Source organism: Paroedura picta, chromosome 4, assembly GCF_049243985.1.
Source record: "Paroedura picta isolate Pp20150507F chromosome 4, Ppicta_v3.0, whole genome shotgun sequence".
NCBI classification, from domain to species: Eukaryota; Metazoa; Chordata; class Lepidosauria; order Squamata; family Gekkonidae; genus Paroedura; species Paroedura picta.
Window position 1 is genome coordinate 96,211,300 of NC_135372.1, and position 25,428 is coordinate 96,236,727.

At 42.0% G+C, this 25,428-nt stretch overlaps 1 protein-coding gene across 7 annotated transcripts in view; it reads right to left on the minus strand.

Moving 5' to 3' along the window:
• Nucleotides 1–25,428, minus strand: part of GRM4 (glutamate metabotropic receptor 4) — a 506,939-nt gene that overhangs the window by 435,848 nt on the left and 45,663 nt on the right. For 6 of the 7 annotated variants that reach the window (XM_077334409.1, XM_077334410.1, XM_077334412.1 and 3 more), the window contains one exon: nucleotides 10,728–10,863. The exons of the other annotated variant lie outside the window; for it this stretch is intronic. The gene's annotated coding sequence lies outside the window, so the exon portion shown is untranslated. The remainder of the gene's footprint in view (nucleotides 1–10,727; nucleotides 10,864–25,428) is intronic. 7 annotated transcript variants of the gene reach the window in all.

Consider the following 25,428-nt stretch of genomic DNA (forward strand, 5'->3'; position numbering starts at 1 on the left):
AGCCTCAATTCTTTGATGCTCGGCCATCCTTATGGTCCAGCTTTCACAGTCATACATTGCAACTGGGAAGACCATAGCCTTGACTAAACGCACTTTTGTTGGCAGGGTAATGTCTCTGCTTTTTAGGATGCTGTCTAGATTTGCCATAGCTTTCCTCCCCAGGAGCAAGCATCTTTTAATTTCTTTGCTGCAGTCCCCATCTGCAGTGATCTTGGAGCCCAGGAAAATAAAATCTGTCACTATCTCCATTTCTTCCCCATCTATTTGCCATGAATTGAGAGGGCCGGATGCCATGATCTTTGTTTTCTTGATGTTGAGTTTCAAGACAACTTTTGCACTCTCCTCCTTCATCCACATCAACAGGCTCTTTAGTTCCTCTTCACTTTCTGCCATTAGAGTGGTATCATCTGCATATCTGAGGTTGTTGATATTTCTCCCTGCAATCTTGATCCCAATTTGTGACTCCTCTAATCCCGCCTTTCTCATGATGTGCTCCACATATAAGTTAAATAGGCAAGGTGACAGTATACAGCCTTGCCAAACTCCTTTCTCAATTTTGAACCAATCAGTGATTCCATGTTTAGTTCTCACTGTTGCTTCTTGACCTGCATATAAGTTTCTCCAGAGACAAATAAGATGCTCTAGTATTCCCATCTCTTTAAGAACTTGCCACAATTTGTTGTGCTCCACACAATCAAAGGCAGAAGTAGATGTTCTGCCTTTGATTGTGTGTTCTCCCTAGCTTTCTCCATGATCCAGCGTTTGTTGGCAATTTGATCTCTAGTTCCTCTGCCTCTTTGAAATCCTGCCTGTACTTCTGGAAGTTCTCAGTCCACATATTGCTGGAGCCTAGCTTGTAAAATTTTGAGCATAACTTTGCTAGCATGAGAAATGAGTGCAATGGTGCGGTAGTTTGAACATTCTTTGGCATTGCCCTTCTTTGGGATTGGAATGTAAACTGACCTTTTCCAATCCTGTGGCCATTGTTGAGTTTTCCAAATTTGCTGGCATATTGAGTGCAGCACTTTTACTGCATTGTCTTTTAATATTTTGAATAGTTCAACTGGAATGCTGTCACCACCACTGGCTTTATCGTTGCTCAGACTTCCTAAGGCCCATTTGACTTCACATTCCAAGATGTCTGGCTCCAGGTCAGTAACTACCCCATTGTGGTTATCAGGGATGTTAAGCTCGCTCTTGTATAGTTCTTCTGTATAATTATGCCACCTTTTTTTAATCTCTTCTGCTTCTGTGAGGTCCCTACCATTTTGGTCCCTTATCATACCCATCTTTGCATGAAACGTTCTCTTCATATCTCCAATTTTCTTGAAAAGATCTCTGGTCCTCCCCATTCAATTGTTTTCTTCTATTTGTTTGCACTGTTCATTTAAGAAGGCATTCTTATCTCTTCTAGCTTTTCTCTGGAATTCTGCATTAAATTGGGTGTATCTTTCTCTTTCTCCCTTGCCTTTCACTTCCCTTCTCTCCTTAGCTATTTGTAAAGCTTCCTCAGACAGCCATTTTGATTTCTTGCATTTCTTTTTCTTTGGGATGGTTAAGATGTGGCATATGGCTAACCTGCTATGTGCCACATCTTAACCAACATGGTGCATGGAATCCCCTTGATGATCAGATTCCACAAACATTATAAACTGCTGGGCCCAAGTCAAATGGTCCTTCAGTCCTTCAATGCTGCCAGGATCAGGCTGCTCCTGGCCACAAGTGGCCTTCCATTGACCTACATAGACTCTCAATCTTTCTCTCTCACACACACACTTTTATCCCAACAACCCTGTAAGAAAGTTACCAGCTTGCCTACATTCCTCCAGTGAGTTTTATTCCTGAGTAAAGATTTGAAGACAGGTTTTCCCACTCCAGGTCCAACAGTCTAGCCATTACATAACACTAGCTCTCTTAGTTAATTCTGGAAATTTATATCTCATTATAGTACTTTTGGAACTCACCCAAGGCAGCCTATGACAACTGGATATATAACAACATCATTTAAAACAGCTCTTAAGCAGCCTCCTGTGACGAGGAAGGAGGGAGGGATCACCCCAGCAAGATTCTCTGGGAGTTGAATAGTGGGCAAAATATCAGATTCATCTTGCTCTTCCCTTCAAAGCAAAATTGCTCCTAAGCAGCCCTATGGTGATAGTTAGTTTCCTTTTTTTAATTAAAAATAACAGATGTTACAGTAAATGCCACAAGTCTTAATTGTGCCTTAATGTTCCTCTGTCAATTGCCTCGGAGGCCAGTTTTCAGACAGAAAGGCAGCAAATTATTTAAATGAAAAATAAATAAATCAATGAATACAATAATTTCTCCCCCCCTCCACCCCCAACCCCTGGAAGAAAACTGTCATTGTAAAGCTGCTCCTGGAACCTCCCAAGAAAAAACACAGCTGATATACCTTTTCCATAACTGAGAAATATTTGACAATGCGAAAAACTGATTAATCTTTTCATTTCCCCCTTTTTGAGGATACCACTTTGACCAGTTATGTTTCTTTTACCTGGTGCTCATTAATGATGTTCTGTAAATAATAATAAGAGATGGGTTTTATATGCCACTTTTCCACAGGAGTCTCAAAGTAGCTCACAATCACCTTCCCTTCCTCCCCCAATAACAGACACTCTGTGAGGTAGGTGACGCTGAGAGAGCCCTGATATCACTGCTCGGTCAAAGCAGCTTTACCAGTGATGTGGCAAGCCTAGGGTCACCCAGCTGGCTGCACGTGGAGGAGTAGCAGGGAATCAAACCTGGCTCACCAGATTAAAAACTGCCATTCTTATCCACTACACCAGCAGTTCTCAACTTTCTTGAAGCCAAGTTCGGCAGCGGGGCAGGTGGCAGGTGCACACGCACGTGCAGGCGCACAACAATCAATGCGTCGTGGAGGTGGCCAGTGCCATGGCTCCATTACTGAAGTTAAGGTCATGATTCAGGGAGGAGGCAACCATGGGGAAGCACTTCCCCCTCCCCGGCTGCTGCGCCTGGCCTCCTCGCCTGCTGCTGCCTCCACCTCTGCCTTGTCCCTTGGCTGAGTCTCGCATGCAATGTGATGCGCCCACCCTCTTCTCCAGCGGCAAAAGCAGTGAGCTCTGGGCGAGCGTGGACAGGAAAGGAGGGTATCCATTTGGGGAGGAAAGGAGATGACAGGGGCGGAGAGGTCTGGCTCCACCACCTCCACCCGCCACCCCCACCAACACTACCCGCTGCAGCCAGGAACGGGATGACCCTGCAGAAGAGGCCAAGTGACCCCAAATGGAGTCATGACCCCAAGGTTGAGAAGCACTGCACTATACCAAGCTGGCTATCACCAAGCTGAATAATAAATTTATGCAAAAGTCGACTGGTTTCTTTTGATTAGAGCAACTTGACATGATAACTTCACTGCTAATCTCTTGCTTGTCTTATTTTTATACTGGATTTTACTGGGAGGGGGGGCGAGAGATGGTTTAAAGCTAGTTACTAGTTGCAAATATTTTTCAGCTACCCACCTGAATCTAACTTGTAAACCTACCTGCTAAAGGGTAATCCAGTCATATTTTAATTCTGCACTCAAATGAATATATTAGACTTTTGATTTACAATTGAGTAAATCACAATTGAGTTTGGGTGCTTTACCCAGTCATGCCAGTTGTGTTTGGCCATTTGTTCAGCTAAGCATATTCTATCTCATCCACTGCTGTTTTTTGTTCATTAAGGGGTAGCCTGGCCTTTGGCAGCAGATCCTTCAGATCAAGAGAAGAGCCTTGTATAAATTGCTAATTTGGAATTTTGTTATGAATGCTTAGTTCAGCTCCAGCAAAATCAAAAAATCCTTGTCCCAAAGTCCTACAAACTAGACACACAAGATAGGTCATAAAAGCATAATCATACCCAATCTGAAAGATAGAGAAACAATGGAACTAAGCAGCCTGACCCCCAGGTCACACCCAGAACCAGATTTAAAACAAATTAAATAAGTTTGTTTGTGTCATCTTGCTGAGCTTGGAAATGGCTTTTGTTCTCTGATCTCCTAGGCTGGGAGCTCTTGGAGCCCTGCTGTTACAGTCATAACACAAGGCCAATAAGGCTTATTAAGCCCTGGAGGGATTCTCCTTGCAATGCCCAAGTCACAGAGCAGCCTAATAAGCAGCGAAGGTTGGCCATGCTAATGTCATTAGTGGTGCCATTTGTTTTAGGCTAAATGTTGCACAAAGCAAAATCCGTTTTAATCCCAATTTAGAACAGGCTTGCGGCTGTCACTCGGGGCCTTTTTCCTCAGCCTGTTTTTTTAAGAATAATCTTTTAGACACACTGGTTGCCAAAATTCCACTGAGAGCTGCCTTACGTTTCCCCAAAAAGCTTTTGCACGGTGAGTGGCATGTGCTGATGGAAGGAGAGTCTCCAATTATAGGCAAAGAAGCTGAATGGTTTGTTGTCAGTTTGGGCCAAAAAATCAGGGAGGGCCAAATTAATAGTAAATTGACTGCAGGGATTAGATTTCATTTTGCATTGTTCCCAAACCAGCATCTAATGATAACACCATTGAAGGACCCTACACTTCTCCTCAGCTTAGGTGCAATCCTGTCTTCTCTAAAGCTTTAGCTCAATGACTCCGCTGACTCTGCCCTTTCTAGCTCCTGCAATTACCTAGATCACTGTGCCCAGGTGCCCACTGCCAAATTTAGAATTCAACCCCGTTTGCATTATTCATTGTTTCTGCAGACAAAAAATAGAGGAAACAAATTATACTTAAAAGCACAAATTGTGAGCCAAGAAGTCTCTAGTTTAACCTCACTTGCACAAGCCACAACCACTCAGCCTGCCCCTGGGAAATACTGGTACTGGCCTACCTTGTAAGCTATGGTAAGAATGACAATGTGTACGCAGTGTACACAAGCTATGTTGAGCGCTTAGGAAAGCCAGCGCATATTTTCAAAACACTATTACTCTTTCACCACTGAATATTAAATATCAATTGTCCTCTTTGATCAGTACTGGAACTAAAATTCTTGGTCACCATGAGCTTATCTGAATATGAATTTATCTCATTTCCATTTATGCAAATGTAACCAAAACCCAAGTCCATTCTGGTGGCTTGAATTCAACAAGATCCTCTCGCAGAGTGGAATTTGCACAGCAGGACTTTCCCACTTTATTTCACTGATTCTCCCTGAAATTTTGTTTTTGGGGGTCTCAGGAAAGTCTCAGGAACTGCACAACAGGGAAAGTGGGAGGACAGAAATCACCCCCTCTCTTGCAAAGATGGAAGTTCCCTCAGTTTATATCTTAAAGGTAAAGGTATCCCCTGTGCAAGCACCGAGTCATGTCTGACCCTTGGGGTGACGCCCTCTAGCGTTTTCATGGCTGACTCAATACGGGGTGGTTTGCCAGTGCCTTCCCCAGTCATTACCGTTTACCCCCCAGCAGCAAGCTGGGTACTCATTTTACCGACCTCGGAAGGATGGAAGGCTGAGTCAACCTTGAGCCGGCTGCTGGGATCGAACTCCCAACCTCATGAGCAAAGCTTTCAGGCGGCTGCCTTACCACTCTGCGCCACAAGAGGCTCTTGTTTATATCTTACTTCCTCATAAATATATCTAATAGCCATCTATGCCCCAATTTTGGATACTTATATTCGTGCATCAAGGTCAGATGGAGAAGCTTTTCCTCCAAATATGGGGGAGGTGCCAAGGACTGCAGAAAGTCTAAAAACCTGTGAAAAAAATGGTGAGGGGACTTGAGTACCCCAGTCAAAGGTATATTGTCTGAGCATGTGCAGACAATGTTTCTCTGTTGGAGTGGTGAGGGGGAGCCATTGATCATTTCACTAATGTGCATTGGAAGGGGGGTAGGAAAGAGGACCTAGGCTCTGGCAGGCCACTCAACCCACTTGGCCCCAGTTTTGCTGCTTCAGTGAATAGTAGCAGTGGTGCCTTACCCCAACTTGTCTGACCCCTGCTTCACCACCTCACCGGTGGTGGCTCTCCCCCAGCCTGCCCAGCACTAGCATCTTCGGGAGCCATGCCAGAAGCCACACTGAGGCTGGTGAGGGCTCAGAGAGCGGCAGTGAAGCTGGGGAGAGATCGGCTGGGAGGGGCTGGGGGAGCTGTCGTTGTCATTGCTACCTTTGTTGAGGCAGCAAATCTGGGGTCATGTGGATGGAAGTGCTACTGCCATGACAAAGCTGTAGTCAGGGTGCATGTGGGTGAATCTCCCCACACAATTCTCAGGAGTCCCTAAATGTATGTTTTAATATCCAAGCCAGCTAAATTTGATACTTAAATCTGGAGATGAGCACCTGTGAACAGAAAGGCAGATCTTTCTATATAGCTAAAAAGCACCCCAGGTTTGCAGAAAATCCAAAATCTTAAAAAAATAAATTGGGGTATTTAAAAGACCCAAAATTACAAAAGGAGCACCTGTAGCTTTAAGAAACAGGTTGCCTCTGTGGCTGTTACTAAGCTACCACAACAGGTGTAGTTTCTGTTAATGAAAGATGAGGCACAGTAGCAATCACCAAGCAACTTGCTATGAGTGATCTTGCATGACTTACCAAGGCCTGACTATTATTCAACAACAGCCCCCATATAAACAACAACAACAACAAGGACCCTGAATTCCCATTCTGATGTAGAATGGTGACCTTGGTGACCTTGGGCCGTTCCACATTCTCAGTCTGATCTAGCTCATAGACTGGGGGAAATGACCACTGAGAGCACCTGAATGATCCTGGAGGGCTGATGCCTCCCCACCACCACTGGGCCAACCAGGCCTCTGACAGAAGGGCTGAGCCCAAACCACCCAAGCTTCACATAAGAGAAAGAGATGAGTTTTTGTACCATTTTTAATTACCCAAAGGAGTCTCTAAGTAGCTTACAATTGCCTACCCTTCCTCTCCCCACAAAAAGCATCCTGGGAGATAGGTGAGGTTGAAAGAGCTCTGAGAGAACTGTGACTGGCCCACAGTCACCCAGCAGGCTGCATGTGGAGGAGTGGGGAATCAAACCTGGTTCTCCAGATTAGAGTCCATCCCTCTAAACCATGACACCAAGCTGGCCCTCGAGGTGGAAGGGGCAGCACCCAGCCAACCAGAGGCAAGGCAGGAAAGAGAGCCGCACACAAGAGGTAAAATGGGGACAGTGGCAATGCCTAGATTAGGCTGCTCATTAGGCTGATTGATGTACATGGCCGACCATATTCAGGGCTTTGAGCAACCACATCATTGCATGCTAGTTTCTGTTTGGGTCTCAGCTCATTTCAAGGCTTTGAGCCAGCATGTCTTCATACACCATTGTACCCTTTCAGGTTTGAGTCTCAGATGGAAGGAGGGATTATTGAGTTGGAATACTGCCCTACGGATGAAATAATTCCAGATATACTCATCAAGCCTCTTTCTCAAGAAAAGTTTGAAAATCTACATAAGATGAAACTTGTGGGATTTTTAAACTAGACCTTGAGATAGGGTGCTGGAAGAGGCAACGTCTGGTGTACAAAGAAGAGACGGCAGGGAGCAACAAGATGACAATTTGATAGCATAGTGAGGTCAGCACCTTCTCTCCAGTTCAGTGTAATTTCTTGTCTGTCTCCAGATAGCTACTCTTAGGGCAATTTCCCCTTCCTTCTCAGAAGTGCCACATATCTCTGTCTTTCCTCTTTCTTATCAAGTATATTATTTCCTAAATAAGTCTTTATCTACTCTTTAATCAGGTCATGCACTGTTGTGCTGTTAATTATGCTGCTAACAATTTTATCTTTCACATAATAAACTCTTTTGGAGGCTCATTCTGAATCTGACCACAGTATAAGAGCAAGATCTGGAATTTTTTACATCAAATAGAATTTCCTGTGGATGTGAGCAGGGAAGTATTCAGTCCAGGAAATCCCTTTTCCTGCATGCTTTTCACAGTGTCCCATCTGTTATTGTACAAGTAGCTAGAGGGAAAGTTGTGCCCTGGCTCCTTCCACTGACACACACCATTCCCAAAATGTGATCATGTTCTCAAACATCAAATTCATACATTTCCTGAGGGGGAAAGGAAGCAGACACATTCTTACCATTTGAAATGTGTTCTTTTGTTTTTAACCCACAGAACCATTTGATAACAGCAAATTCCCTCTCTCTTTCACTCCTTTTTAAAAAATGCTTTCTGGCTAAATTAACTGTGACAGCCAGTGAGCACATGATGTTCCCTCCGCTCCCAATATGACAATTACAGAAAAGTCTTTACAAATTAGCAAGAACAAAAGCTACCAAGGGGAGGTTTAGCTACTCATATTCTAGTTCCACATTTTTCCAATGCCTATTAAAATAAGTTTATCATCTTTAAAATTTTGCAGTCAGATTACATTTAACTTCTCATCTCACAGGATGGGAACCTTCATATTCCAGCATGTGTGTCTAGACCATCTCGGGAGGTTCTGATTGGTTGGCCCTGTGATTATAAATCCAATTTCCCATTCTATTTCTTGGAAACACACTTGGATACTTACCTATGTGCCTTTGCCACAAGACGCTCTTTGCTCTGCCCTGAAAAAGCCAGACCTTCCTCCTTCTGCTTTTATTCAACTTCTAAACACCATCTCATGAGCCTCTTGTGGCGCAGAGTGGTAAGGCAGCCGTCTGAAAGCTTTGCCCATAAGGCTGGGAGTTCAATCCCAGCAGCCGGCTCAAGGTTGACTCAGCCTTCCATCCTTCCGAGGTCGGTAAAATGAGTACCCAGCTTGCTGGGGGGTAAAACGGTAATGACTGGGGAAGGCACTGGCAAACCACCCCGTATTGAGTCTGCCATGAAAACGCTGGAGGGCGTCACCCCAAGGGTCAGATATGACTCGTTGCTTGCACAGGGGATACCTTTACCTTTTTAAACACCATCTCACTGTGGCATTTATTTATTTATTTCTATGCTGCGCCTTCAGAGTCCTGCTTATGGCAGCTTATGTGTACAAGCCTCTGGATTTAAACAAACCTCTGATGATGAGCTCCCCTCACTGGCAGTCTTTAAGCAGCAGCTGGACAGATAGTTATCCTGGATGCTTTAGGCTGATCCTGCACTGAGCAGGGGGTTGGACTAGATGGCCTGTACGGACCCTTCCAACGCTATGATTCTATGATAAACAGCATAAAACTATCTATGAAATAGAAACAGGCTATTTCAAAGCTGGTAAGATAAACCTCTAATTAAAAGCCTGGATTTAAAAGATGTGTTTTGGCTGGCATGCTTCAAGTGGACGGGCATTCCAAAGGCGAGGTTCCACCACAGGAAAAGGCCTCTCCAGTTACCCCTCTGAAGGTAGGGGCATGGACAGCAAGACATGAGACGTAGATATTAACTAGCAGGCTGGATATTACAGGAGGAGTCAGTCATTTAGGTACCTTGGCCCCAGATCACACACAATTCTGAACATAACAACCAGCCCTTGGAATTGTGCTCAAAAATAGTTAGCTAACCAGATTGGTACATGGATCTTGAAAACTAGGTCCAAGCAAAATTCAAACATCATCTGTTATTTATATATTTCATAACTGATATCCAAATTGTTTGAAAAAGATCTATAAATCATTTCCTGCTAAACAATATATGCTAATCAAATCAATGAAGCTCTGATGAAAGCCCACATTTGCTGGCTTAGTCCATAATAGATTCTCATTCATGGGGGCTCTTAAACTGCAATCCCTCGTGTACAATTTATTGCAAGCCATAAAGGTACTCCGACATGTGGTCCATAGCGTACCACCTCGTGACAACCTCCTCTCTCTGTTAATGGCATCCAAGTGATAGGCACTCTTTAACTACTAGACTAGAATGAATTGCACAAAAGTTGCTAAAGCAACCACATTTTCCCTATGCTGTTGCCTAGAGATTTGTTACATTCTCTGATTTCTTCGTAATGGTCCGGAGCACTAGACTAATATAATGGGACCAAAGGATACACGTGTGAAGTCTGCCTGTTGATTTACCTTGACCTAATTTCTTTCTGTGTTGGAAACAACATTGTCAAAAAGAAGATGCTGCAGGTACAGGAAATCTTTGCTATCTCTGTAAGCTTTTCTCTGAGATAGAATTTTTCAGACCCGCCCAGGGATAATGCTGCATGCTGCTTTGCGCCACTGCCTCTTTGCTTAAGGTGACCAGATTTTAACATTGGTAAAGTGGGACACCATTGACTGGGGGGGGGGGTCCTTGATAAAAAATTTGGTCTATATGGAGCAACAAAAAGTTTCATAGAACGCAAAAATAGTATTGTAATATATATATATATATATATATATATATATATATATATATATATATATATATATATAAATTTCAACACAAGTACAATTTGCCAGGTGCCCCCAGATGTCCCTCCAAAAGTGGGACAATCTGGTCACCTTATCTTTGCTACTCATTGAAGCACAGTGAGCTTTAACCATCATATAGTCAGTCACTTGGCCAGTGGCCAGGAGACCATAGTGATAAGAACACAAGCGCCCAAATTTTGCACAATTCTAAAGTGATGAAATCATACCATTCCAGTCCTTACAGCAACAGGGCTCTGTTTATTGCATGAAGTTACATGAAGCAGTGCAGCAAATACACCCTTTTTTGCACAACCTAAAAAACCCTTTCAAGCACAAAGAAAACAAATGCACCATCTGTACCAACAGTTCACCTCCCCATCTTTCAGCTCTTCCCCCAATGCCCAAGCAAAGGCTGCTGCGAAGAAGGAGTTAAAGGCACAGAGACACTTACTTTCACAACCTTGTCAATGCTTGCAGTGATGGGGGCAGAACCACTGCTGATAGGAGACCGTGGCTTTTCTGTTTGAGAAAGGAACCATCACTTCAGAATCTCCTTGCCATTGCTTGCAGCCTTGGTGCTGCAGATGCTGTGTTAGGAAAGGGCATAAAACGGTGAACTATATTACCTCGAGTGCAAACAACCAATAGCACAATTGAGAATAACCATTTAAAAAATAAAATGCTGAAATTAAAGCTTTAAAAACACACACACAGCCGGACATTCTTGCTGTTCACTCCATTAAAAAATTGCTGGAAGAATCTTCCTGTACTAGAACTGTCTGGTGGGAGGTGTGATAAAGCTGATGGAGGATTTTTTTTTTAATCACACACACACCACAAATATGAGATCCTAGAATAGTGTGATCCTGGTAGGGAGCTCTGCCATCATTACTGCTCTCTAGGAAGAACTGCATTGTGTACAATACTGAAATTTGAGTGCCTGGCAAGCACAATAACCTCTGCAATAAAAATGCATCTTTAAAGGGAAGCTTTTGTGCTAGACAAAACAAATGGCTATTTGCAAGTTAGCTGATCACAAGAAAGCCCTGGGCCAAGAAAGATTTTAAACTAAAGGCCAAACCAAATGCGATGCCAAAGAGCCATCTTTGAATTCCCAAAGATATAACTGAGGGACAAAAAGCAGCCACAGTGCAAGAGGCCACAATGCAATGTAATGCAATGCAATGGGGCCACGGTACTTGGAAAGGTGAGTTAACTCTTCCTGCCATGCAATTTTTATGATTAGAAACAGTTCCATTCAGCTAAATTAGGCCTGTCTCAGACAAAAGACAGTTACAATATAGATCCCTGTGTTCTGTTTGTATTCTTTCTTTCTCTTTGGGGGTAAAACAGCAGGAAAGTAAAGGTATTTCCTACTGGGGAAATGGTATGGGATTAACAACTAACTCCCCCTCCCCTTCAGTGGTATCTTTGTTCCCCTCTTCTACAGCTGTGTTTCACAGCTCAATTATACATCTGGAGATCCAAACTTGACCCCCCACCCCTCAGTTCTATGTAGTTTATTCTAAGGCGGTATATGGAGCAGAAACTAATCACTCCAATTAGGATCCTCAACACCAGAATGCTTCTGACCCCATGTGACCCACAACTCTCCCAGAGAGAGCAACTCTGTCTCTCCAGGTGGTGTTCTTTCCCTTAAGTAACAATAACGGATCGTATTCCTTCCCAAATGTCTCCTTAAGTTATACAGTGGCCTCCTCACAGGCATCAAATGTTTATGCCTCAGAATTTTATAACAAAAGATCAGCTTCAGTAGAGTAGGGCTGAGAATTTGAGGCTATCGTGGATTTTCCTTCTGCTGAATGACCTTAAGACTTTTCATTGTCTTTATAAGTTTTATTGCTATTTAGCGTGTGCTCTTACGCTGATATTGACTGATCTTGGATTGTAATAAAATGAAATGATTGCATGGATTTTCCTTTGCTAAAGTAATTATACTGCGTATTGATTCCACTTGCCAGGTGAATGGAGATGGAATGCTAGAAAGGAAATAGCACAGCCATTTTCCCAATGGCCCCCAAATCCCTGGAAGAAAAGCAGCTACACACCACAAGCTTTCATTCTGCTTCCCTCTTGACCAACTGAGACCTAAGCCACATTCCATAGCATAACCCCCTCTTTCTGCAAGAACAGATCTTTTCTGAGGTCTGTCAGAGATACTGTGGTACTATCCCCCTCTAGTGACCAAAATGCACATCAGCTATGGCTACATGTAGAGGTCAGTATCCTATAGAGTTGGGGGAAAGGGCAAGAAAGGAATCAATAACACCCCTTGGAGCTATTTGGTTTGTGCTTTTGTGGGATTTTGTCACCCATGGTGATCCTGCTCTTCCCCCAGCTGTGCCATGTGGACTAGCAACAATCAACACAACCCCTATGTTGTTTTGCTGGTGTTAGACATATTGAATATGTGCACTCCACAAAAAAGAAAAACAACCTAATAGGAATCATGGAAACTTGGTGGGATAATATTCACAATTGGAATACTAGAATCGAGGGGTACAATCTATTCAAAACGGACAGACAAGTAAAGAAGGGGGGAGGTGTAGTGATATATGTTAAGAATCTTTATACTTGTGAAGAAATACAGCTATTTGAATGTGAACGTTCAGTTGAGTATATTTGGGTAAATATAAAAGGAATAGGAAATGAGAATGATATTATTGTGGGGGTCTGCTATAGACCACCGAGCCAGTCAGAGGACTTGGATGAGACACTCCTAGACCAAATTACACAATTCTCAAAGAGGATGAAAACAGTGATAACCCACCCCCCTTTGCTCTAGGCATATAGTTAAAGGTTAGTTATCCTGCCCTATTAGACAGGAGAAATCCTGTTTTCCTGCTCCCCTCCTCCCATTTTGTCTACTGTGGCTCTGCTTCCCTCATCCTGCATGTTCACCTGCATGGCAAAGGGGTGGGGACATTTCTCCGGCAACTCTTCCATGCCTGCTCTCGCTTGTAGGCACCTCTCACACTTTCACATGGAATCCTGAATTATTACAGCAATCTAATACAGCACTAGAACCTTTCCCAGGTGAAGATTCAAAAGAAATTCCGTCTAAACAAAAGAAATTCTGTCTGATTCAAAAGAAATTCCATCTAAGCAGCAGGAATAAGTTCTTGTCAGAGCAGTTTCTCAGTGGAACAGGCTTCTTTGAGAGGTGGTGGGTTCTCCATCTTTGAAAATTTTTAAACAGAGGCTAGGTAGCCATCTGACTGGGAGGCTGATTCTCTGAAGGTTCAAGGGGGTGTCAGGTTACAGTGGATGAGCGATTGGGATGTGAGTGTCCTGCATAGTGCTGGGGGTTGGACTAGCTGACCAAGAAGGTCCCTTCCAACTCTATGATTCTACATAACCCTCCTATATTTCTATTATGATTTTATTTCTCTTAAATTATTAAAATATAAAAATGACTTCTTATTTTGCATGCTCTCTCAGAACTAAAATATCCTATCCTCAGCAAGAGGAAATCTTTCTGTCTGGCTTTAAAGGGACATTATATACTAATGTAAGGTAGTACAGGTGTTTCAGTGAACTGTTCTTATTCAGGTAAGGTTGCCAGCTGGCCAGGGGGAAAAGATGTTCTGTCTCATAAAGATTTAACATGCATAGTTGGAAAGCTGAAGCATTTCATGGCACTGAGCACAATAAGATCACCTGATGGTTGCTATACATCAAACAAATATTACATGTGCCTTTAAAATTATTTCTTATGCTTCCTTTCTTCAACCCCTCATTTAAGTGCAGAGCCATTTTCTTACCAATAATACCAGAAACTTCCTTTTTTGTTCTTCCTGGTTCTTTCCTTCCTTCTTGCAAACCCAAGATAGGGAACCCTTGCATTAGCTAGAGATCAGGAATTCTCCTTTTGTTTGATAAATGCTGTTAATGGTGAGATTTCTTCTCTATTATGATTGCCCCCTTTTGTCTAGCTCTTTACTTGGCTTGGGGGGAAACCAGTTTGAGAGCTCAAGCCTGGATTTTCTCTTATATGGGGTTTTATTTACAATAAAATATGTCACACGAGCATACAGAAAAATCCCACAGAGTACCTAGACAGTGTGTAGGTCCTGAACAGAATGGTGGCAGGATACCAAATTAATAGTAATGCAGAGATATTTTTATCTTTCTTTGAAAGAATTCTACTTGCCCTGGTCTCTCTTTATATTTAGGTAGATTTGTGATATGCTGGCCATGGTAACAGGACCTGATGATTGTGTGTTAACAATAAAGATTTAAAACAAAGTGTATGGATGCCAAGCTAACAGGGAGAAGGCTGCTGCATCACATGCCCCCCCTTCCCCCATTCATACCCCGCTGCCAGAAAACACAAAAAGTAATGCATTTTAACTGCCTGATCCTAATGTTACCATGCACAATGAAGAGAATATTTTATTTGAAGTGAGGGCACATCGCTTTGTGGTCCACAGACCACACCATTTTTTTAAATTTCATTTATTTTTTAGTTTTGATCAGGAAATGGAGAGAGCAGGGCAGGTGCAAGGGCGGACAAAACACTACCAAGACTATTATGCATTTCTTCCTCCAGACAGGCTTGCCCCTGTTCGTGCCCTGATTTGCAGCATGACAAGAAGAGGGAAATCGGGATTTTGCGATTTCTCTCATTGCGGAGCAAACTGGATGAAAACTCACACCACCCACTGGAGAGCTCTTGGTTGCAGCCAATGTCATGTGGAAGCATCACTAAAACCCGTGAGCAATAAGAGGCTGTACAGGGTCAAATTTCTTGAGCAGAATCAGTCTGGGTGTGACACACTAACACCACCTACTGGCTATCAGGGGAACCTACCCCATTTGACCACAAGTCCATGAGCAGCAGAGAGAATGACACTGTAAGGCTGGCCAAATATTATTATTGTAGAGCAGAAGGATGAAAGACAGTTCCTTGCTTCAGGATGGTCACTGAATTCATGGATGAGGCAGATTTCTGAACCAGGAATTTCTTTTATAGGTAAACCTATTTCTCTAGGAGAAAAGTCCATGGTTGAGCTGTATTACTTCATACTGCACACAAGAACTCACATGGCTAAATGTTCTGCCATTAAAAAATCCCTACATATAGAAAAGCAGCATGTCAAGGAGAGAACTAGGCTAGAATCCTTCTCCCCCACATTAAACCTGAAGAGCCTAGAGTGGACTCAGTCTGCATGATTATACTTCATCACTGTACTATACAAGGTCTTATGCTGCTCATGAAGAAGAACTGACTGTAGAAAGGTTGCTAAGTTAAATACAAACAAAAGGAAGTGCAGAGACATTAAGTATTCATTGTGCAGTCCTACATCCACCCTAAACAAAATTAGACAACTAAGAGAGGACTTGCTGAGCCAGTAGGCATCTTTTGTGCCACTTCCACTCAATAGACTGATATGTAAATATGAAAACATCCCTTCTGGCTTGCATAGAAATGTCTGTTTTGAAGTTATTTCAAATTAGCTTCAGTCAACTATGGCTACCCGTTCACACAAGTAATTCACATATTTTGTATGCTTATTGCCATTGTTAGGGCACCAGTGTACCTCTGCACTTGCTTTAAAAAGTGTGTCTTTTTCTTTTGTGAAAATATCAACAATAAGTGTTTTCCAGAAAAGGGCATGCTGGGACAGATCTTGCAGGACACTAGGCTACTCAATACATGAGAACCTGTTGTTCAATGGTAAGGGAAAGGTACTCTGCACATACTCAGAGTCACTCATAATTCTCAGCATAAACCTTGACATTCTGCAGCATTCAAAAATCCTAGCGCTTAGTGTTGAAAATCCCTTGTTCATATTATACCCACAAAATATAATTGCCACTTCTACAGCCGTAAGACATTAAATCCTCACTGTCAGCATTGCATTTCTAAGTACATACTCCTCATAGCCTTAGTAAAGAGAACAAAAATATTATCCTAGCCAAGATAAGTCTTCTTGGCAGCTGCAACGTGACTCTTCACACTGGAAATACCCAGCTTAATAGCAAAATATTCTCTAACAAAACTCCCAGTGAAGGCTAAAGCTCTCATTTGTTTTAGCACAGAGGCAGTTGTGCCATCCAGGTTATAGCAAAAAATAGAAGCATGTGCCCAAAAGGAGCCTTGACTTCAGTGTGAGAAGCCTGTGCCACATCTATAATACTTAAAAATAAACCCTGCTTTGAACAAAGCTGAGTAAAATGACAGCATGAGTTTAATTACTCCCATCTTGTTCAGAGCGATAGGAACTATAATAAAACATGGCCCGGATTTCACAAATAAGACAATTTAAAAGGGCCTCTGATGTAAGGCCTGTCATTATTAGGCCCATTATGCACGAGCGCCGAAACGGCGATTTCGGGGCACATGGAAAACACGGAGGGGGAAGACGCGAAGCACACCGGTTATGCACGGGACGGGGCGCGACGGCGGCAAAACCCAGAGTAACCAATTATGCACGTGGCGATCCCGGCACCGCTTCTGGTTGCGCCCCGGTCACCCGGAAGCTGCGCTTTCTTCCACGTTTCACTGACGTGGCTTTTTCGGCGGCATGCACCGAAGCTGCGGCCAGTTGTAGCCGGCTCCGTGTATTATCGGTGATTTTAGTCGCCACCATTCCACCCCGAATGTGCGTTATTCCCCCCGTGCATAATGGGTCTTAGTGAAGCACTTCCTTATATGCCAAAGATGCATGTAAGAAATAGCCAACAACAAGGTCTGCTAACTCTCTTATCATGGGACAAGGGCTCATCTTGAATGAAAGGTTACCTGTGTTGAGCTCCCTTCCAGCAACAAGTTAACAACCGCACCACGCCTCTGATACAAGAAAGTGGTGGGAAAGATCCATCATCTTGTGACATGAAGGGGTTCTTTCTGAGAATGAGTGAAAAATAAAAGGACGGGTCTGCAAGAAGGATAAGGAAGCATGAAATTGGACAATGCCACGGACAATAAGTAAAAGCAGTTTGATGGATTAGTTTTTCCTTCCAAACAACGAAAAAATGATCTTGAGAAACTGATACACTGTGTGATCCCAAATTAAAAGCCCAGCCTTTACAAGGGTTCAGCATTCTTCCAGATGCCTCCCACCCCAAATCTTGCCTTGGTCCTGAGGTTTATAGAGATTTCCTAGATGGTATGAAGATGCCAAAGGCAGACCCAAAATTACAATGTACAGCTCACAGATGTCAAGACAACTGGAAAGGGCTGAAGGGAAGTGTTTAACAGTTTGCAACAGCCAGATTGGCCTTTGAACAGTCATGGCAGTAAGAAGTAGCCAGGTCAAAGCTCACTGACTGAATTTGGGCTGGCTGTTCTCTATCTCACCAGGGTGTTTGGAGGAAGACCCATCCATGAATGACACCCTGAGATCTTTGGGGAAAGGGCAGGATTTTAAAATGTAAGAAACAATTGTATTGTCAGCCCTACTTCCTTTTCCAAGGAGATCCTCTCAGGCTAACAGAGTTGGTGGGTCCCCCTCCCCAACAGATGCAACCTTGTGGGCAGGGCAGATGCTGCAGTCTTTTCCTGTGAAGCTGACATCCTATGTCACTACCAAGACCCATAAAGCCTTCCTTTTTATGATTCACACACAGCCCCTATGCATCTGAGATCACATCATGGAGAAAAAATTTCTGCAGAGCCCTGTGTGAAGGCATCTCAATTCAGAACTTGGTAAAAAATATTTATATCAATCACAGCTTGAGCACTATCAGTCATCAGGACAGACAGATCTGCATACTGTTGTTCTTTTTGCTCCTATTGATACATGTGTCTTGTTCTACAGGACATTCCCAATAGTAGTCAGTAGTCTGTTTTATTTGTTTGTGTACTTTATTTGACCTCCTTGTGACCATGTGATGACTGAACATATGAACTAATCCTATTGTGATGTCACACATGAGTATCCCTGAAATATATAGTTGGGGCATTTGATCAGTGATGATGCAAACATGCATACATGCACATCATTATTTGATGTTAAAAGATGTTGAGTATGTATATAGAAAAAAGCCCTTCATTCCACTCTTAGAGGCAATATCAGAATTCAAGGTACATCAAGGCAGTTCAGATTTCAGAGGCAGAATATACTGTTCCAGGCAATGCAATCTGGATGGAGAGCTGTGCAGGAAGAAGGAGTTGCATATGACAGCAAAAAAAAAATGTTGAATTTCTGTCCATGTGCCAAGGAGATTCAAATACTGCCCACCAACTCCAAGTGTTTGGGAAAGCTGGATTCGTAAGAGTTAAAGCTCTCATTCCCCATTTATACAACAGCAACTCTTTGAGCTGGGCTTTCATTCTTAGATTTCTATCCTGTTCCACAAAATTAAACAATAAAAGCATATTAAAACCCCTGAGACCATCCTTATAAGCCCTATAAAAATTCTATAAGGCAGAATTAAAAACAACAATTCTCCAGCTGAAAAATAATGACATGGTGAGATAACAGCTTTCTGAAATGAAATGTTCTTAACATACCTTCTAAAAGCAAATAAAGAAGGCTCTCCAGCTATAAATGAATGGCACATGAAAACCTGGGAACTTGAACAAGTGGAGCAGGTGCCCCATGAAATGGGTACAGCAGCTGGAGATCAGACACTATGGCTTCCCAGAGTATTGCATAGAGAAAATGAACCTGAAGGATCCAAGACTCAATGACACAACAGGATAGGATTATATTACTTTAGGCGCTTTAACACTACTAAATAAAGCACTTTGAATCTACTTCCAATGCACTTTGCAACTGGATTTTACTGTGTGAAATGGTATAATCCACTTGCAAATGACCACTGAAGTGGATTGAAACTGCATTATTTAGCATGTGTGAAAGCATGCCAGACATACTCTGGGAAAACTGCACTTTCTTCATAGTACTGATTGATGATTGTGTCTTCCTATCAGGTTTTTTACTGGTACCGAGAGAAAGAGACAAAGAATTTGTTTTAGTTATGTTTCTATTTAATATTTCAAAAACTTCTAGGAATAAAAGGAAGATTAAGAAAAAATAGTAAGCCATGGCATAGATGGATGGAAGCTGCCTGACCCAAGAGTTCCACAATTCTAGGATTTATAGCAACTGGTATGACTATTTGGAAAGAAAGTAAGGATTCATTTTGCCACCACCTGCTTCATCTGCATTTCAAGTGGAGGACCTGAGTTTCATTCTCCTTCAAGGCAAAGGTCAAAATGCAGTGCCAGAGTACCCTGTCCATTTGGCTGCTGTTGGTCACTTCCACCGTTATTTATATCAAAATTTGAGATTTGAATGTAAAGCTATAGCTGCATCTAAGCTGAAATCCATAAACCACTACTTTCACAAGCGGTGGGGGGGGGGGAAATCCTAGAAGGGTGACTATCAGCCAACCAGTAAGTCACCAGTAGCAGACATTATTTACCACCAATCTGGAGGACTGGAGACTACTTGCAGCCCCTGCCATGTGAGATACCCGTAGGGGCATAATTTTGCTTGGATACCTAAGATCAAGCTGGATGGGCTGGGAAGGATCCATCTATTCCTCTGGAAAGAGGCAAATGGGGATGACTTATCAACAAAAATGCAGATGTGGGCAAGAAGAGGGAGGAGAGGGAACAGTTGGAATACAATCAGCAAGTTATTTGGAACTGGCCTACTTTGTAGGGCTGGTTATTGTAAACTACAAGGTCCTGGTTATATGCTCAGCAGAGATACCTGGGTGTGCAAAAGAATGGAGACTTTAAGCAAAGGGGGAAGGGCATTTTCCTTTTACTCTTTGTGACTTTTGCCAGAACTTCCAGATGGGTTTACAACATCTGGAAAAGTGAAAGGGTCCACTGGGATCACAGCCAGCAGATTTGGTAGCAGATGGTATGATCTGGCATGGTCTTCTCAACAGGGATGAAGGTTAATGTCCCTCATTCATATACATAATTTAAAAACAGATATTCATCAACTACATGAGTTAGACATGGATGGTGTACTGTTATGTACATGGACCATCTTTCTGGGCAGGCCTGGGCAGGCCACAACCATTACACAAGGGCAATCTCACAGACCTAATATCAGAACATTATATTAGCTTTTCATAGTTTTGTGAAGATTTCTCTGCATGCATTTTCCAAGCAACACATATACCAGCAAAGTGCAGAAAACCTGGAAGCAGAAGCTATCCATCTAGAAGGCTGGTGAGTCTTCTAACCCTCCCAATATGTCAGCAAGACATCCTTCTAATTCCATGAAAGCCACTGTTTGAATCCAGCAGAATGTTTCCACAGATGGAAGGATTTCCACCTGAAGCACATGGATTTACTCCCCTCCCCCTCCTGCTGTAGCTCAAAATATCCCCAAATTTAGTAAAGACAAAAGAGTACCAGGATACTCCTATGCACTAATAGACTCACGCCTATGACTCAAAGCTTTTAAGTCCCCCATAAATGACAAAGGAAGTATTCTACCTCTGGGGCCAGTCTTGTTTACCATTTGCCAGCCTTCCTACCACTCCCAAAACCTGGACATTTGAGATTCCCCCTTGGGTATCAGAGGAGGAGAAAGATATAGTTCTGGATGTAAACAAAGTATATTTTTAAGCTTTTAAGTAAGTTCACATCCCCTTGAATTTTTTGTTGTTGTTTGTTTGTTTTAATAGACATTTTATTTGGTTTAGAAAAGGTAGGAAGGAGTGACAGGTATGGGAGGGAGGGTCCATATGTTTTCCTGTTACACTCTCATCCTTAACAGTTTACTGGTTTGCCAATTGCATTCATTATGCATCTTGACATTCTAAAAAACATTCCCAACATTACTGGAACTTTTCTGGTGATTCTTTATTTAAAAGGCTCCTCAGTTTCACTGTTGATGAAAATTCTCCCCTCTTGTTTGTCCATTCATCTGCTCCTGGTAGAGTTGGCTTCTTCCATTTTGTCGCTATGTTTAATCTAGCAGCAGTGGTTGCAAAGAAGAAAATTTCTCTTAGTTGCTTCAGTAAGTTATGGGGGAAAACATAATGGCATATATTTAGCATTCATAGGAAATGCACATTTCATGATTTTTTGCATCAACCCATGTGTCTTAATCAACATTTTTGAACCATTTCACACTTCTACCACATGTGATAGTATGAACCTATTGTTTTTTGTCACTTCCAATATCTGCTATCCACATTTGGTTATATTTTACCTAGAACTTTAGTGGTGATGTGCAATCTATAAAACAATTTAAACCATCCCTCCCTTAATGATTGGCACTTTGTGACAGCCCCTTGAAGTTTTGAATTTCCTTGTGGGAATCCATGTGGTCAGGGGAGGAGGAAAAGGAGATCTAGTGTTCATATGTAATCTGAGAAGAGTTTTTTTTTTTACTTTAAAACAGTATTCCCTCAAAACTCCAGAAGGACATTGTAATGCCTGAGGAGTGTTCCATTTATTTCATAGATTAATCCTGCCAAAATATCAACTTTGTATCCCTCTCTTAGTATATCAGAGCTTCTAATTTTGTTTGTCTTACCCAGAACAAGAGTGGCATTTGTACCTAAGTGCACTTTGTACCTCCTGCCCCCCACTTCAGCCATCCATGTTCCCCAAAGTCATGCCTTCAGTGGACCTCTGGTAACAGGAGTTGGGGGGGGGGGCTCTGCAGTGGAAATGGGGGGAAATCATTACCACTCTTTTTTACAGCAGTAGTGTTTCACCAGCAAATGACATAGTTCATATCCACTCATTGTTATTTCCACTGCACAGATTTTCAATCTGTCTCAAAATCACATAGTAGATGTTGAAGCTTTTTCTCAACTACTAGCTGACCAATACATTGATCCTCTTTTGTCCTTACCAAATGCATTATGTGAGTTTTCCAGAAGATGAAGGTGGATTACACAGTAATGCCCAATATTCCTTGGTCACCAGGAAGTGACTTTAGGTTGTCATCTCCAGCATTTGATAAGCAGTCTTCTATGATCATCTTTAAGATGATTACCCATGAAAGGCAGAGGTCCCCAGAGTAATTGCTTGGAAATTAAAGTCACAAAGGAAACTTTCAAAAAGGGTCTAAAAAGCATTACACGCATTGGAATTTTGTTTCACATAGCAACCTGCGACCATTTCTTAAAGAAAGCTCAATAAATAATTGCTCTCTATCCCTGGATTCTTCTAGTGCTAAGATCAATTTTTATCCTTCCACCTAAAAACATATTGTTCTAATATTATTTTAGACAAGCAGTCCATCAAAGCAGTCCAGCTCCTTTTCCCAGTACCAATATTGCAAAGAGTAGACTTCTAGATGTTTAGTAGATTAACCAGCTGCTTCTTCTAGAAATTTCTTCCATTTGAAGATAGAAATTTAGAACCCCCAGCAGAAGGAATGCAAATACTGCAGTCCCTAGATACTACTGAGGAAGAAAAGCAGAATTTGGCTGTAAGTAATTTAACAACAAGAGCCCACCCAAAATAATAAACAGGATTGATTTAAGGGTGATGCAACATGAAGGTTTATTGTCACAACATGAAGGTTTATTGTCAAATCTTGTGTTTTATCATCTTGTTTAAGTAAGAGGGCCGTACTTCTCCTGATCCAAATGTATTCTGTTTGTGGAATGATGATTCAGCTTTCAATAGCAGGGTATTGGAGGCTTATTTCAGAAATATTTGCCTGAAAAAAAGAATATCATGCATCTTAATAATAAATGGCAAACTAATAATAGTCTGCAAACCCCATTTAATATCAGTGTGACCTTTGACCTAGCCTTTGTTGAAGGAAAAACAGCATCCAGAATATTAAATCAAAACTCATGATAATTCCACATGTAAATGGAAAATGTATGGATTCCCTTTCAGATAAGATAAATTTAAGTTCAGACTGTCTAATATTCAGTACAGCCCATGTTTGTCATATCAACTCTGTATGCTTCTAGAATATGGCATATTCATATTCTCCAGATATCTGTGTATGATTTTTCATTTACATATTTATTTCCTTCAGAGAATATGCATATGGGTAAAAAAAAAACAATACTTTTTGTCTAGAAGAGCTTGGATATCACTTGACTCTAGATTACAAGACTACAAGATTGGAAACCTGCTCCCTGGAGGGAAAGATTGGCCAATAATTTTCTGGATCCAAGAAGCTCAAGAAGGATTTTATGGTAGGGGGTTATGTGTAATGGCCAATTTGAGGAAAAGAGTGACCAGCAGTTCCTAGTCAGTTGAGGGCAAAGATTCTCTGTATGGATTGGGTATGTCCTACCTATAGCAAAGCATTCACTTTCTGTGTTGCTGCTGTGATCTTTGATGTAGGTACTGTTTCACAAATGGTGGTTTTCATTAAAGCATTTCCCTTGGTATAGCCAAGCATGGTGTAGTGGTTAAGAGCAATGGCCTCTCATCTGGATAGCCGGATTTGATTCCTCACTCCTCCACCACATGCAGTCAGCTGGGTGACCTTCTCTTTGAGCTGTATCCACTTACCTCTGTTGTGTCTTTTGTGGGGAGAGAAAGGGAAAGTGATTGTAAGCCTCTTTGGGCAGTGAAAAGCAGGGTATAAAAACAACTTGAATAAATTTTGAGTCCAGTAGCACCTTTAAGACCAACAAGGCATGAGTTTTTATGTGCATGCACACTTCTTCAGGTACAAAAAGCCGATATAAAAAGTACACACACGCGAAAGCTCATGCCTTGAATAAAACTTTGTTGGTCTTAAAAGGTGCTACTGGACTCAAAATGCTTCTTCAAACCAACACAGCTACCCCCTTGAATCAACTCTTCTTCTTCTTTGAAATCATCCCCACTTTGTCAACTTGTGCTGTATTAACTAGGGGTCCAAACTGTGATTCATTTTTATATTGACAGGGCTTCCTGTAAAATCGTCTCCTTAATCTCTAACACGTGAGAATTCCCTGAAGTTAATGTGGGAAGATATTCTTTGTACTTGCTTATGGGGGTTTTTTTTTGTCTATTTCTAATTCATAGGGGAGGAGCAGGGATGGATGGATGGAAGATGACAGAGAGACAGATAGCCCTAAGCCCAGCATGTACTTTCATTTTCCTTTTTTGATGGACTTCAGGGCCTTTCTACAGAGCAGATGGTACATAATACGAAAGCAGAAATCAATCCTTTTAAGCATGGAACATCTGGAGATCTTTCATTTTAAGAAGTAAAATTAAATGTTGCAGGAGAAGGATTTAGCTGAAACAGATGTCACTTCTTGTTGCAGCACCATTGGTGTTGCTGAATCAGCAGCTCAACTTGCCATCCCAGTTCTTGGGTGCCCACTCCCACTGAGAAAACCTCACACTATAAAACTTAACCCATTTCATAAGAAATACTTCAGGGTTAAAAATTCTTGTGCACTTAGAATATTTATATTCAGCAGCATACCACGGAACACCAGATGTTCTGGGGAAACAAATTTATACTTTCTTTGTTCTCAGTTTGTCAACTGATCACTGGTAGAAACAGAATATCTCTAGATAGCCTTTTGGTTGTTGTCACCATATCCTTCTGGGTGGTCATTTGTTGAAGCAGGCTGGTTGCTCATCAAACTGCACATTCTGCTTGTAGTAATTTAGTTAGTGTTTGGGTCTAAAATTCTATGTTCCTTGTTCTCTGGAGAATAGTTCTAGTTTTGGCATATGAACATAGGCCTTGGATCCAAATACCCTAATGTGTTCTACACTTGATTTTCTGTTATGCCATAACTCATAAGGAGTTTTCTCTCATCCTTTGGTTGGCAATATGTTTTGCAAGTAAACAGCGGTCATTGCAGCTTCTCTCCAATGCCTATAGGGAAAGCCTGAGTCAAATAGCATGCATCTGACCACATCTACTGTACAGCAATTTTTGCATTCAGCAACCTCATTCTGTTCTGGAGCTTGGGGTATACTATGTTCCCTTAGAAATGCCTGCACTGAGAGAAATCCTTCTGTCTCTGTCATTCAGCAGTCTGGACCACAATTCCTGATATTCCACCACATAAGCTATCCAGACCACATAAGCTATCCAGGACTTTTTTAATGTTTATAGTCTGCTTTTCCCACTGGGGTCAACTGAACTGGTGGAGAGCTCAGCCCAAGGTTAGAAGTGACACATAACCATGTAAATAGCTGGACTATGCAAGATTTGTATCTCCAGTGAACTGAACAGAAAACAGCAAGTGAGAAATTAACTACTGTGCACAAATAC